At 43.6% G+C, this 13,347-nt stretch overlaps 1 protein-coding gene across 1 annotated transcript in view; it reads right to left on the bottom strand.

The window, feature by feature from the left end:
• KCTD1 (potassium channel tetramerization domain containing 1) overlaps positions 1-10,274 on the bottom strand; it is a 100,871-nt gene extending 90,597 nt beyond the window's left edge. The window contains exon 1 of the mRNA XM_063395125.1: positions 10,152-10,274. The gene's annotated coding sequence lies outside the window, so the exon portion shown is untranslated. The remainder of the gene's footprint in view (positions 1-10,151) is intronic.
• Positions 10,275-13,347: the final 3,073 nt, after the last annotated feature.

Raw genomic sequence — 13,347 nt, 5'->3', positions numbered from 1 at the left:
GCCTGTTTAAAAGAGCTTGAAACTATCTGAACTACACAAGAAAAAAAAAGAAAGAAAAACATGCCCACAAGGGCTGAAAAATCACTTCAGTAATAGATGGCTTTTAACTTTACATCAGAAAATGTTTGGCAGGCATAATTTTAAAGTGTTAGGAAAATGTGTGTGATGACTGCTTGGGTGAAAGAGCAAATGTAGTCCACAGTGAGATGTATCAAATGTTCACATAAGCAATCAGAATCTGGCAGGGCCAGCTGCCCATGGAGAGGGGCAAAGAGGATCACAGCTCTAAAGTTTGAAAATTTAATGAAGCCCACTGACTTCTCGCAGGAAATTTTTTTTAGCATGTTCATGTGTCATGGGAATGCTAGAGAGCAGAAGGCTATGAGAAAATGCCAGCTATAAGGCATAAGGGAAACAAAGCACTCCAAAACCCACCAAAATCCAAACCATCCTTTTTCTTTTTTAAAGCTGCAAACATTCTTGATGTCTCAATACCCCTGAGCATCTTTATGTGTTATCTGTAATCACACAAACAAGCCTATTGACCTGAATGGGGTTATCAGGAGTCTTCCAGGACTGACTCTTTTCACAGAGCCCAGAAGAGCACCAAATTTCCTGGGGCTTACATGGGAGTATATACAGAGGCACAGGAATATGTACAGAGGCTTGAGCTCCAGTGGAAGGAGCAGACAGTCTGGGGGATTCATGAAAGCAGGAGCTGACTATCTGTTTACAAAGGGGAAGAGAGACATCAAGGGGAAAAAAGAAAAGGAACCACGGGGCTAGGGGGAAATGCAGTTTAAAGAATAATGTAGTTTTCCTTAGTTTTACCCTACAAAAATCTAAGCAGCATGCTTTTATCATTCTGCTGGAATATCACCCTATCAAAGTGTATTTTTCCAGCATCTTCTGTGGCACAAGAAGATTTAAAAAGAAAGGTTTTATTGTTCAGATACCTCATAGATCTCTCCTCCCACTGCTTGACACATGACCTTTTTGCAGCAAGCGATGACAATTGGGAAGGTGTGTGCTTGGGAGATTCCTTGGAGCGAGGGGCTGTGACAGCAACGTACACCATCCAGAGTGCTCCTGGCTCCTGTGTGCCAGAAATGAGGCACCAAAGGACACACCCAGGTACCCCAGACCTGATGTGGGCTTTTGGAGAGTGATAGAGGTGCTAGAAATATGTAACAGCCAGGCCTTGCTGAAAACGTCAGAGGAGGGAACCAGATGGGCGAGTCTTATGCTCCTTGTGAGAGCCTTGACAGGTTGTGGATAATTAGTTTGTGTAGACTGGAGGCAAGCCAGCAGCACCTTGGTCTAGATCCCACATGTGGGAAGTATGAGAGGGAGTTAGGGGTACCTTGTGTCTCCCAGGAACAGGCTGTGTCCTACAAGTAAAAAGTCAGAATTTGATCCTGCTTTTTCACTTTCATCAGGACTGTGCTGACTTCCCAAGTCTCCAAGGATACATGAAAGTCATATGCCTGTGTGACCCAAATTGTTAGGAACTCATACTTTCCATATGAAGCTCACCATAAAGTAACAAAAAGAAATTACTTAATTGAATATGTTTGGAACCTAATATCAGAGGAGTGTAACAAATAGGAAACAGTCAAGCACCACACTATCAAAGAGTTAGGGAAAAGTTACAAATTTCAACACACATGCAGCTGCCTTGTGGAAAAACAATCAAAACCACTACATTTAATATGGCTATGCATCTAGAATAATTTCCATCTAGACATGGAGAAACACTTAATGTATTTTGCTTGAGATGTCCTCATTATGTTTTCTGGAACTAAAAAGGAAACTGTGAAACTCTGCAGCCAAGTGATTAGTCTAAGGTCATAGGGCAGGAGATTTGGAAGAAGAACTTTGGAGTCTCAGTAATATACTTTAACCACAAGACCATCCTTCAGTTTCTTTCACACTGACGACTTTGAAACTAGCTTTGAAAGATCCAGTGAGAAGCAAGATGGGAGTGATAGATATCTACACTAGATAGCCAAAGGCAACAAAAAAGATTAGAGACATGTGGGAGTATTTCTAAACAAAAAGATTAAAACCAGAACTATTTCATTTAGAAAGGAAAACAGTAAAAGATGATGGAATTGAGGTATGTAAAATAACGAATGGTGTGAAGGAGAAATCAGATGCCCTTCATAAAACAAGAGGGCACCTAATGGAATTTAAAAAGGCATTAGCTTATAAATGAATATCACTCTACAGCTTATCTCTCAGCAACCTGTGGAACTCTCAGTTGCGGGACATTGATGCAAATACTAGAGGAAGACTAAGAAAAAAAGGAAAGACTGTACACAGCCAGAAAAAATACAGATTTTTGAGTTAAAGAAAATGCTTCTTCAAAGCCACAGTTTTCCCTGAAAGAACCACCTGTCTTCCAGAGAAAGAGCTATTCCTGACCAGAGTTCTTTCCAAACAGGAGTGCTCCTGCCTACTGTTTTCTCAGCAAGTCTCTTCCTTGAAAGAGCATTACCCGCCTCAGAAATCCAGTTTTCTGCTAATAGCAAAAATCATGTCCTTATTTTGCCTCCAGGAATCCCAAGCTATTTTTGTACCACAGAGGCCACTGTAAGGAAAAGCTAAGGATAAGCTTCCATATCCTCCACTGTAAGGAGGATATGGAAGGTTGCACTTTCTTATTTTGTCTCTCAGCTGACATCTGCAGCCATCTTGAACTCCACTGCTTCTTTCCTCCTTCTGCAGATCTGCCAAGCTGCAGATCCGTGTAAGATTCCACCTGGATCTCGTCAGTGACCATCTCCTGAAGGCCTTGATAAACCCACTGGCTTCTTGTTTGTCCACACACAATGGAGTCCTACCTGCCCCGGCTCTCCCTTTGGACTCAATTCCTCCGCTGGACCTTCCCCAGTCTCCAAGGCTCTCCCGAACTTTCATCTGTGAGCCCCCTTTGATAAGCAGGGTGTAAATTGTCCTCTGCCGATTTAGTCAGCCCTTTTCTCATTTTCTCCTGTAATGGTCTTCATGCCTCCACCTACACCCACCAGCTGGGACTGCTGACATCACCACAGGCCCTCTCCCACACCCGCCAAACCCCTTCCCTGCCATCCCACTTAGAGCAGACCAGGCTGCTACAGACACATGGTGACAAACCTGCCTCTTCCCGGCAAGCCAGCAATGTCTGTTTACCTTGTGTGAGTGGTCCTTAGCGCCTGGATTATCTCTCCTTAGTGTTTAGGAAAGATTTGGTGTAATGGGTACATAATGGGCTACAGAAATGATAACGATCCGTGAATTATTCAGGACTGATCCCCTGTGCTGAACGGATGGCCCATCAATCTCTCTTAGGGCAACTTAACTAAACCTCTAGGTGAGTCTTGCCTTGTTTAGAAAGCAGTAGGTCCTGGGGAGAGCCGCATCCGTATTTTAGCTAGAGACCCCCACTCCATTCCCTAGATCCTGGCGAACTGGGCGCTCCTCCCTCCTTTCCCAGCTCTGTCATCGTGCTGATGGACCTGAACTCCCTTGGTAAGCTGCTCTATGCATCTCTTCCACCTAATGCCGCCGCCAACTTCAGTTCCCAGAGAGAAATAAAGCCGTTTTAAGGCCAAGTGCTCTTAGGAAGTAAACTTGCAGCTACTTCGGCAGCCCCCGGATTCTTTAGTTTCCAGCAGTTTTTCGGAGTTATACTTAAAGCCTGCCGCTCCTCTCCTCTCCTCTCCTCTCCTCTCCTCTCCTCTCCTCTCCTCTCCTCTCCTCTCCTCTCCTCTCCTCTCCTCTCCTCTCCTCTCCTCTCCTCTCCTCTCCTCTCCTCTCCTCTCCTCTCCTCTCCTCTCCTCTCCTCTCCTCTCCTCTCCTCTCCTCTCCTCTCCTCTCCTCTCCTCTCCTCTCCTCTCCTCTCCTCTCCGTCCTGGAAGCAGTGATAGCAGGAGATATTGTTGAATTGTTGAATAATATAATAATTGAATAATTGTTGAATACCTGCAGTGCTCTGCTGCAGGTGGGGAGATAGTCCTGCCCCACCTGGATTTATAGACTGGGCATGCAGGCAAATCAGCGTGCTGAAAGTTGACTGGGTGACTGGATGATCGAGAGGATGTTCTTAAATTACATTTCTAAGAAAGTGATGGGAAGAAAAAAGGGCTTTTTGCCCATGCCTCTTTGCTAAATCTCCCCTCTCCTTCTTATAGCATGTGTTGAAAATAAAGTGAATGCCACGAAATAAATCACAGGAAAACTGTAAGCATTAAAGGTTTAACTTGGAAAAAATGAAGAACTATAGAAAGAGAAATAGTTTTGCAGCTGGAACGAAAATGAACTAAGGATCCTACATGAAGAGCAAATCAGAAATTCTTCCCATTGACAAAACTTATACAAAGTTTTCATTGATTATAAAAATAGATATCGACTTATATTTTTTTCTGTGAAAAATTCAGTGTTTTTCAAAATGTTTCTGTCAGTTGGCATTTTTCAAATTTCTACCTATGGAACATTGAAAATTAATAGTGTTTTTTGAGTGTGGAAATTTATCGTCGACGCATATACATATACATGTGTGTCTATATATATATAGACACACATATATAAATGTGTATATTCTTTTAAAAAGCTAACTCTTTTGTCCACTGACAGAAATATTGATGAAGAAAAGCTTAGCAAATCATAGTTTATTGGTCACAACTAAGGTCACTGATGTACCTTTTTGGAAATATTCTCCAAGCAGCCCAGGTTTCAAAGGTATTCACAAAACAGAGTACTACCAAATTTAAGGTCTTACTTTCAATGGTGCATTTTCTAGATAATGCATCCCAAAGTGTTCTGGGAAACTACTGCCTAAACAGGCCCAGTTTATATCCATGTTTATTATCATTTAGCTTGAATAGCTACTTCTCTCCTCTCTGGGATTCACTACCTGTGTGACTTCACAGGGAATTTTCATATCACTTTGCAGACTGCACATTGCTAAAAAGGACATTCAAGCCTCTTCTGACCTCCTCTCAAAGGACAGACTGTCCATTCCCCAGCCATCCTTCTAGCTGTGGTTCCAGCTTAAGCTCACCTTCCTCTAAGATGACCACTTGGAAATGCTCACTGTGCTATAGATTTAGTTTCACCTGTGACTTATGCAGAAATACTAACATTTCCTCATGCCTCCTGGAGATTATTTTGCCTGGGACAACCTCCCATCATTTCTGCCTGATCCAATCATGATGAAAACGTACTGCAAATGAGGTACAGTAGTTTACTGCACAGAACATGAGAAAGGAAGCTAAAGCTCTGTGAGAACTGAAAGCTGACAGGTGAGGTCTGACAAAACCTAGTACAGCAGTAGGACACAGTTCCCACACCAGCAGCCTGTTAGATAGAGGCAACCACAATCACAGAGTCTGAAGTGGGATGCACATGCCTGTGACTCTGTTTTGCAAATAATCCTGAATTACACCAGGGAAAATAAGGGAAAACCCATAGATGCCTATACTGAACCTAAGGTTTGAGGCAGAACTGAGTCATAAACACTGGCTGGCGGGGAAGAACCAAAGATGTAAAGGTCTTGTTTGAGGATGAGAAGCAGAAGGAGCCATTAACCTGCGTGAGACAAAACTCCTTCTCCTACCATCTTCGAGCAACCCTGCTGTTCAGAGCAACACTTCTGCTGTTCAGGGTTTTTTTTTAGTTTTGGGTTTTTTAAAAGGCTGTTCCTTACCCATGAGTGCACTGGGCAAGCAAGACTAGTTGAGTAAGGGCCACTAAATAATTTGTCAGGGTGAGCTGTCCTTTGCCCCAGCAAGCACTCCTAAACTTTGTATCCCTCACCCGCGGACCTCGGCTGGGTGCAAACCACCTGCAAAGCCGCGTCTGCACAACGCTGCCAACCACATCAACCCGCGCCTGGCATCGCCAGTGGGGGCGGGCAGCCAGATGAGGAGCTGTCAGGGAGAGGTTATCAGGTGAGCCACTCACTTCATAAACACGGGACTTTCTACAGCATCAGCTTTGGCTCATTTGGGTATGGGATGTTGTTCATTTCATTTCTGGATTAAAAGCATGATTAAGATACACGTTAGAGAACCCAAGATTATTAAAGCCACAGCACACCTCATCAGTATGGAATGTGCTAATGGCTTTCACTTCAAGATTTTTTTTGAAGGTGTTATCAGCTAGGAAGATAGTAGCTACTCCCTTCTCCTGCCTATAGACATTATCTAAACACACATATTCAACTTAATTTACCAAACAAGTAGAGAGAGATCTCTGCCTGCAATGAGTAGTAAAGGTGGGCAAAATAAAAATGAAGATGTACATTTCATATTCGTCTCCTTCTAAAATCAAACTTCTTTCTTAAAAAAAAAAAAAAAAAAAAAAAGTATTCTGTTGAAAGCTGGACAACAGAAATCTGTATTTTAGCACAGGAAAACAAATTAATGCTTTGTGAAACAACACAGAAGTCAATGGCACTATACCAGAGATGAATTTTACCCAGGCTGTAAAAAGAAAACATAAATGCAACACAGACCAACAGAGAAGATTCCATTTAGAGTAAGAATTATGTTTCTGTCAGAAAAAAACCAACAACACACTAAATTTATTTCCTGGAAGGAGATCCAACTTGGCTCCACTGCAACAGCGTAAAAGGATCCAAAATAAGTAACAGCAGGCATCTCCGCTAAAATTTGCTTCTGATCAACATTATTTTTCCTCTGGAACAAGAGAAGAGTTGAACACGTACTGCAAGTGAGGCACAGTAGTTTACTGCACAGAACATGAGAAAAGAGGCTAAAGCTCTGGCATTTAAAACTCTGCTCAGCCAGGGAGCCAGTACAAGGTCTTAAACAAACCACATGCACTCAGTGGAGCTAATTCCCAACTAAATGCTTTCTATTTCAGACATATAAGCACAAATTGGAGGGGGGGAGGGGGTGGACTCGTCTTAATTACACCCAAATCCTACGCCTGCTTCCCCACACATGAGGATGTCAGGTCAGACCCTCACTGCAGCGATGTCAGCAACACTGAGGGACTGTCAGCTCCCTGAAGGACCAGCATCTTACTAAATTCATCTGATGACAGGAAAGCAGGAACTTCATATTGTGCTTTAGTGCTGGCAGTTTGCACATACCAGCACACATTAATAAATGAAGAGTAAAGCACCACAACCACATTCTGTACATCTGTGTCTGCTTTATGGTATCCTGAAAATATTTCTAAAGTAGCTGGAATATAGAAAGCAGAAACTATCATTCCTCCCCAGCTATGCTCATGTGAAATGCTATCTGACTGTGACTGGCAGATTTGGTATTTTGTTAATTGTGAGAGACCCCACTTTGAATAATGTACAAACATTTGTTATGATCAGTGAATATTTCCCTTCACATCGCATTTTCTCCATACACAAACTTACCATAATCCAATAAAGAGCCTATGTGAGCAAGTCTTCTACACGCAGCCCTTCCACTACACAGGGGAAAGCCTGGCTGGTTTTGCATACGATGTTCATGCAATTTTTCATTTCTGCCTGAGCGAGATCTGCAATGAATGGAAGTTTTCCTCACACAAAATCTTACGGTGTTCTTAGGGTGTTCCAACATAAAACTGAAGGTTTCATTCAGAGACATCCAGTAAGAAATGCTTCTCAGAATCCAGTAAAAAAACCTGCACTAGACATGAGGAAATCATTCATTTAAAAATCCCACAATATCAAAACCCAACTGGGGAACTACGTTGAGGTGACAAATGAAATTGTAATGGGGAAAAAAAAGATGAACAATGTAAAGCCAACTGAGTCCTAAAGTTTCACAGTAATTTGTGTTTCAAAAAATGGATGTACACCAAATACTTCACCTGAAACCTTGCATCTAATTCACTCATGGTCAAAATGAAATTTACATTAAGTCAGTGTTTCTAAGGGACAGAGGAACACAAAAGGTCCAAACTTGACTTAAATCCAGAAGAATTCCACTGAAATCAATGGTTACAGCAGTGCATATCAGCAAGAGATCTAAATCTGTCCTAGCTGATTCCAGATCTATCTTTTATTTGCTATATGGCTTCAGGCAAGTCAGTGACCTTCTTTTTATTTCTCAGTTTCTCCATCCGTAAAATGGTGATAATATTGTTGTAATACATGAAGATTGGGGGGACTAATTAGTTCTCTAACACGGTCTGGATATGGAAATTTCTTGGGATCAATGATTTTTAGTCACCTCCATGATCTTTATTGACTCATTATAATCTTAATACTCGGCTTTTTGCTTGCTTGCATGTTTCTCTTTTAAAAACCACAAGCCATAGCCTGGTATCCTTATTCAAGTTTTACGCTGTTTACTTCCATGGGAGGACTCGCATGAGAAAACAGAGTACAAAATTTGGAATTGGCTCCAACAACAAACGGTGAGGCTATTTCAAGCAAAACTCATAAATCACTGCATGAAATTAATACCGCTGACGTTCGTTTTTTCAAGAGCACAGTTTATTAACAGATGCCCAAACAACCAGGGCACAAACAAGAAAGTCACAAATCTTTTTTGAAGAATGCACGCTGCACTGGCATTTGAAGGGACAGACGGTTTTGTTCAAACAGTTAAAGCGGGGAAAAATAAATAATGAAGAACAACCCAACCTGAAAACACCCTAACGTCTGACAGCTCTGAGAGGGACCTCTAGCGTGTGCTAGAACATTTTGTGTTGTGCTTCGGGCGCAATTAATACACCAAAATCACCGCAGTCATTTTGAATAGGCTAAGGGAAGTTTCGCCAAATGCCTCCGACCCGCGGGGCCTGCATCCTTCCGCGGGCCGAGCATCCTTCCGCGGGCGCTGCCGAACCCCAACCGCAACTATCAACCTGACAACCTGACACTTTTTTTTTTCCTTTTTTTTTCCCCGCCGGACTCGGCGTGCGCAAGGAGCCAACTTCGCCAGGTCACCCCGAGTTTCCGCGCTCCCCGGGCCCGCAGCGCCCAGCCCCTCGCACGGCGCCCGGGGGCAGCCGAAGCTGCAAAGTTGCGTTCCAGGCGCAGCCCCTGCTCCGGGCTCGTCACCGGGAACAACAACCACGGGAGCCACCCGCGCAGCACCGCGCTCCCCCCGCGCTGCCTGCGGCCCCGGGCGGTGCTGCCCCTTCCTTCCCTTCGCTCCGCTCCGCTCCCCCGCCGGCCGGGGAGGAGCCGCGCTCCTCGGCAGCCCCCGCCGCTCAGGAGAGGGAAGCGTTTCGCCCATCTTTAATTCTCCCGAACAGTCCGAGCACGCTCGGTGCCCGCGGGGCACGCTCACATAAACTTGCACCGCGCTGATTGGAAACAGGCGACGGGCGGCTTGCTTTCTTCTTCCTTTTTATTTTTCTTTTTAAATTTTTTAAAAATTTTTTCTTTCAGCCGGCGGACCCGGTCCCTCATCCGTGCCGGGGTCGGACACGGGGGACGGGGCAGCGCTGCCGGTCGCGGGGGGCAGCGGCGGTCCCGGCGCGGGGGGAGGACCGCGGGCCGCCCTTCCCCTCGCCGCCCCGGCAACAAAGGGCGCCGCGGGGGGCTCCGGAGGGGCCCGGCCGCGGGGGAAGGAGCCTCCCGCTCTCGCACAGACACACACACAATGGCGGCCCCCTCCTGCAGCCCGGCGGAGAACAATGCCGGGCGCGCACCCCAGCGCGGAAACACGTTTAAATTGAACACGTCCCCCCCGCCCCGCACACGCCGCCGCCCGAGTCCCCCCATCGCAGCGGCGGGGAAAGGAGGCGCCCCCCGCCCGCCCGCCCGCCGCGCGGCCCCCTCCCTCCTTCCTTCCCTCCTTCCCCCGTTCCCTCCTTCCCCGCTCGGCGCCGCTCCCCGCCCGCCTGCCCGCGGCGCTGCGCGGGGGCGCGGGTTGCGCGGGGGAGCGCGGCGGGCGAGGCGGCCGCGTCCCCGCGCGGGGAGCGAGCGCCCGGCACATGCGTGGAAGCGAGGAGCGCCCGAGTCCCTCCGCACCCTCCGCTGCAAACAACAACAATCCCGAGCAGCCCTTACCTGGAACATCGGAGCCGCCAAAGTGTCCCTCTTTTTTTTTTTTTTTTTCCTCTCTCTCTCTCTTTTTTTTTTTTTTTTACCCCCCTTTCTTTTTTTTTTTTTTCTTTCTTTTTTTTTTTTTTTTTTTTCCTTCCCCCCTTCTTTTTCCCCTTTCCCCCCCACCCCAACTCACACTTCCGATATTTCTCTCTCCCGGCAGCGGTCTGCTCTCCTCGCTACACCAGAGAGAAATGCAATAGCTTGGCTAAGGTAGACAGAGCAAAATACAGAGAATAGTTGCTCCAGGGCTTTGAAACCCCTCAAGGCAAGGATCAGGATACAATTAGCTCATGTCTCTACCTCCAGTCTGAATCAATCTCCGAAATAAAAGTTAAATTAAATTAACTGATCACACGGGCATAAAATTGATCTCCTTCGAAACGTGCATATAGAAAGATATATATATATATCGCGTGTATTTTTTTTCGGATTTTTTTGGTGGAAAAAACAGTCTCATTCCAGCCTACAACTTGCTTTTTACTCTCCTCTTGCACAGAAAAGCTGATTTTAATCGTTGTGATTAGTTTTGATGTAACGTTTCCGCGGGCGATTTCTGCAAATGGATGGAGTGTTTCTTTGCCAGAAGAGGGAAAAGCAGCAGATGATGATAATTATAAGGATTGTTGGTTGTTTCTTTCTTTCTTTCTGTCTCTCTCTTTCTTTTTATTTGTATTTAGATCTGTCTCTTCACTTTCCCGGGCTGACCTGACATTGCCAATGCACTAAGGTCGCACAACTTGTTGATTAGGATCACCTCCCGTTTTGATCGAGGGATATGGGATAATTTGGCAGTGGAGCAACACATTTTCTGTTCCCTTGGCTATATAACTTCCCAAATGACGTGTATAAAAATAAGCACATGGAGTCTGCTTTGCCCCAATCAAGTCTGAATCAATGCCTGGGGGTGATACACAAACTCATTTCAAATGTTCAGCCATGCAGAATTACAAAAAGATTGAAGGAGTTGCACTGCATTTTTAAAATTTTTATATATTGTTTATCTTTATTTTTTTTAAGCAGCAAAATTAAAAGAAAACAAATCCGTGTAAGCAAATTGAGGAATTTACCACTTAGATTCAAGTGACAGAGCTCCAAATGCTACTAACTTTCCTTCTCCAATTACCCAATTACAATGGAGCCTTGCCTTTTTAATTTTCTTTACCCAGCAGTTTACAGCTGCCTTCTCCTGAAGATAACGAAACCGTGAATAGACAAATAATTTACAAATCTTATTCTTGGTCACTTTTCCCTTATTCTGCCTTTCTTCGCCTCCTACTCCACTGAATATTGCTTTGTTCAAAGCTACTGTGCATAGAAGCTGTATTAATTTGTTGTTGTTCTTGTTAGAGTGGACTATTTTGTCATAAACCCACGGGTCACCTCCCATTAGTGTCACATCCTCGCTGTATACTTTTGTGAAACGGTATGTTTCTAAGCACTTCACAGTCCATTAATTCAGGGACTTTACTGACATTTCTTAGGAGAAAGACAAGGCTACGAGGCCAAAACTGCCCAGTAAAGCCCCTGAATAGAACCAGACTTGTCCAGAGAATATCTGCAATTAGCTTTTTATGATATGTTTTTAGTATTTTAGAGAAAGTAATGCAAAATATAACAATCGCCTTTTCTCCTACGGCAGCAGCTGCAGCCTAAGGAATGACTAATTCTCTTGCTTAAAAACGCATCCAACCCGGTGCATTCTTTTTGGTTTTCCTCTTTTCTTTAAGTGATAAGCCTAATAACATGGTAGGACTTCTCATGTAGGAATCTCACACCATTTTCGAATGCTTTGTCATTCTGTTGTAACGAGAACAAATAGGTTAATTAACCAGGAATGGCTGACAGAAATTAAGAGGAAAAGCTAGAGTAATCACACACTTACATGCCCCAAGAAACGTGGTTTCATCTTCAAATTCTATTTTTAATATTCTTCCAAAAACTAGTAGCACACAAGAGGAAAAACTCCCCTCAGCCATACGCGCCTTCCTCAACTGGGTTTGTATGAAACAGGATCATTGCAACCCTTACTAATGTTATGCAGCTTGAGCACAGTCATTTTAAAGTACTTAAAGCTGCTTCAACAGTTTGAAGGTTCTCATGGTTTGTCAGTTCACAGTAAAGAAAAATTTCAGTTTTCCATCCAGATGAAATAAAACCTTACATAAAGTCCAGTACACCTGTGTCGTGACCTAACTTTATTTCTGTATTACAATGTGTCAACACAAAAAAAAAATGTTATTGCCTGAGTATGTGGCTTTTAAATGCTTCACTGCTCTTCTCCTTCTAATAAATAAATAAAGCCATGCCAGCAGCCTGGCACTCATTAGAGACCTGCATAATACAGAGAAAAATAATCAGTAAAGGAACAAACTTTAATTTCAAGCTATCAAATAGTGATTATGGTGAAAGGTGAAGAAAAATAGCAATAAAGCATCCTTTAAAAATGTGAAAAATACCCTTGTACAGTTCTTTTACCTGGAGCAAAGAGTTTATCAAATGATGTCAGCACTAGATAAGAAAAGGTATATTTTATTATGAAGTAAAAAATGATATTATTTTTTACCTTAAGGAGGCTCATTTGGTAAAATTTTCTTCTTCAAGACAGAAAATCATGGGCTGAAGTGGGATAGGGTAAATGCCCACAGGGGCAGCTGTAAGCCCTTTTGAGTAGATATTGCTGCCTCAGTTTGCCCACTATTGTATCAAGATGGGAGTGTAACCTAGTTCTTGCCTCTACATGGGCATCTAAAATATAAAGGCATATGAATAAAATGGAGATTTACTCAAAGAAGTCGATATTAACTGCTCCACTGAAGTACTATCTGCATCTCTTTTCACATGCAAATTAAACATTTCCACAGTAAGTCCCCAGAAGAGGAGAGAGACCCAGGCTCTGGTTGTTCTTTCTTCTCACAGTTTGCAGTATCCTCAGCCTTCACTGTCTAAACTCAGGCCTGAGTTTACTACTGATGAGCCAAACTCTGGTCTTGGGATGTATTTTGACATTGGTAATGTTTACTAGATATAAATATAACCCGTACAGGCTGCCAAGTATATCTAAACAAGATAGCAGTGTTTATCTTTATTAACTGCTGGGAGGTAATTTGCATACAAAAAAGAACACATTAAACAAAAATTCTGTTCATTTTACTTGAAGTTATCTTTTTTTAAACAGGTTTATATAAACTACAACATGTTTGTGCATTATGAATATTTTACTGATGCTGAATAGCAACCTTAATGAGCTCAAACTGAGCTTAATCTTTGACTTCTGAATTTTTCCTCAAATCATCACCTTTTCATAATTAGCCTCTGGAAAACTACAGTAG

The sequence above is a fragment of the Prinia subflava genome, chromosome 1 (assembly GCF_021018805.1).
Source record: "Prinia subflava isolate CZ2003 ecotype Zambia chromosome 1, Cam_Psub_1.2, whole genome shotgun sequence".
NCBI classification, from domain to species: domain Eukaryota; kingdom Metazoa; phylum Chordata; class Aves; order Passeriformes; family Cisticolidae; genus Prinia; species Prinia subflava.
The sequence above is the reverse complement of the archived record's forward strand: the minus strand, read 5'-3'. Positions and strand labels throughout refer to the sequence as shown.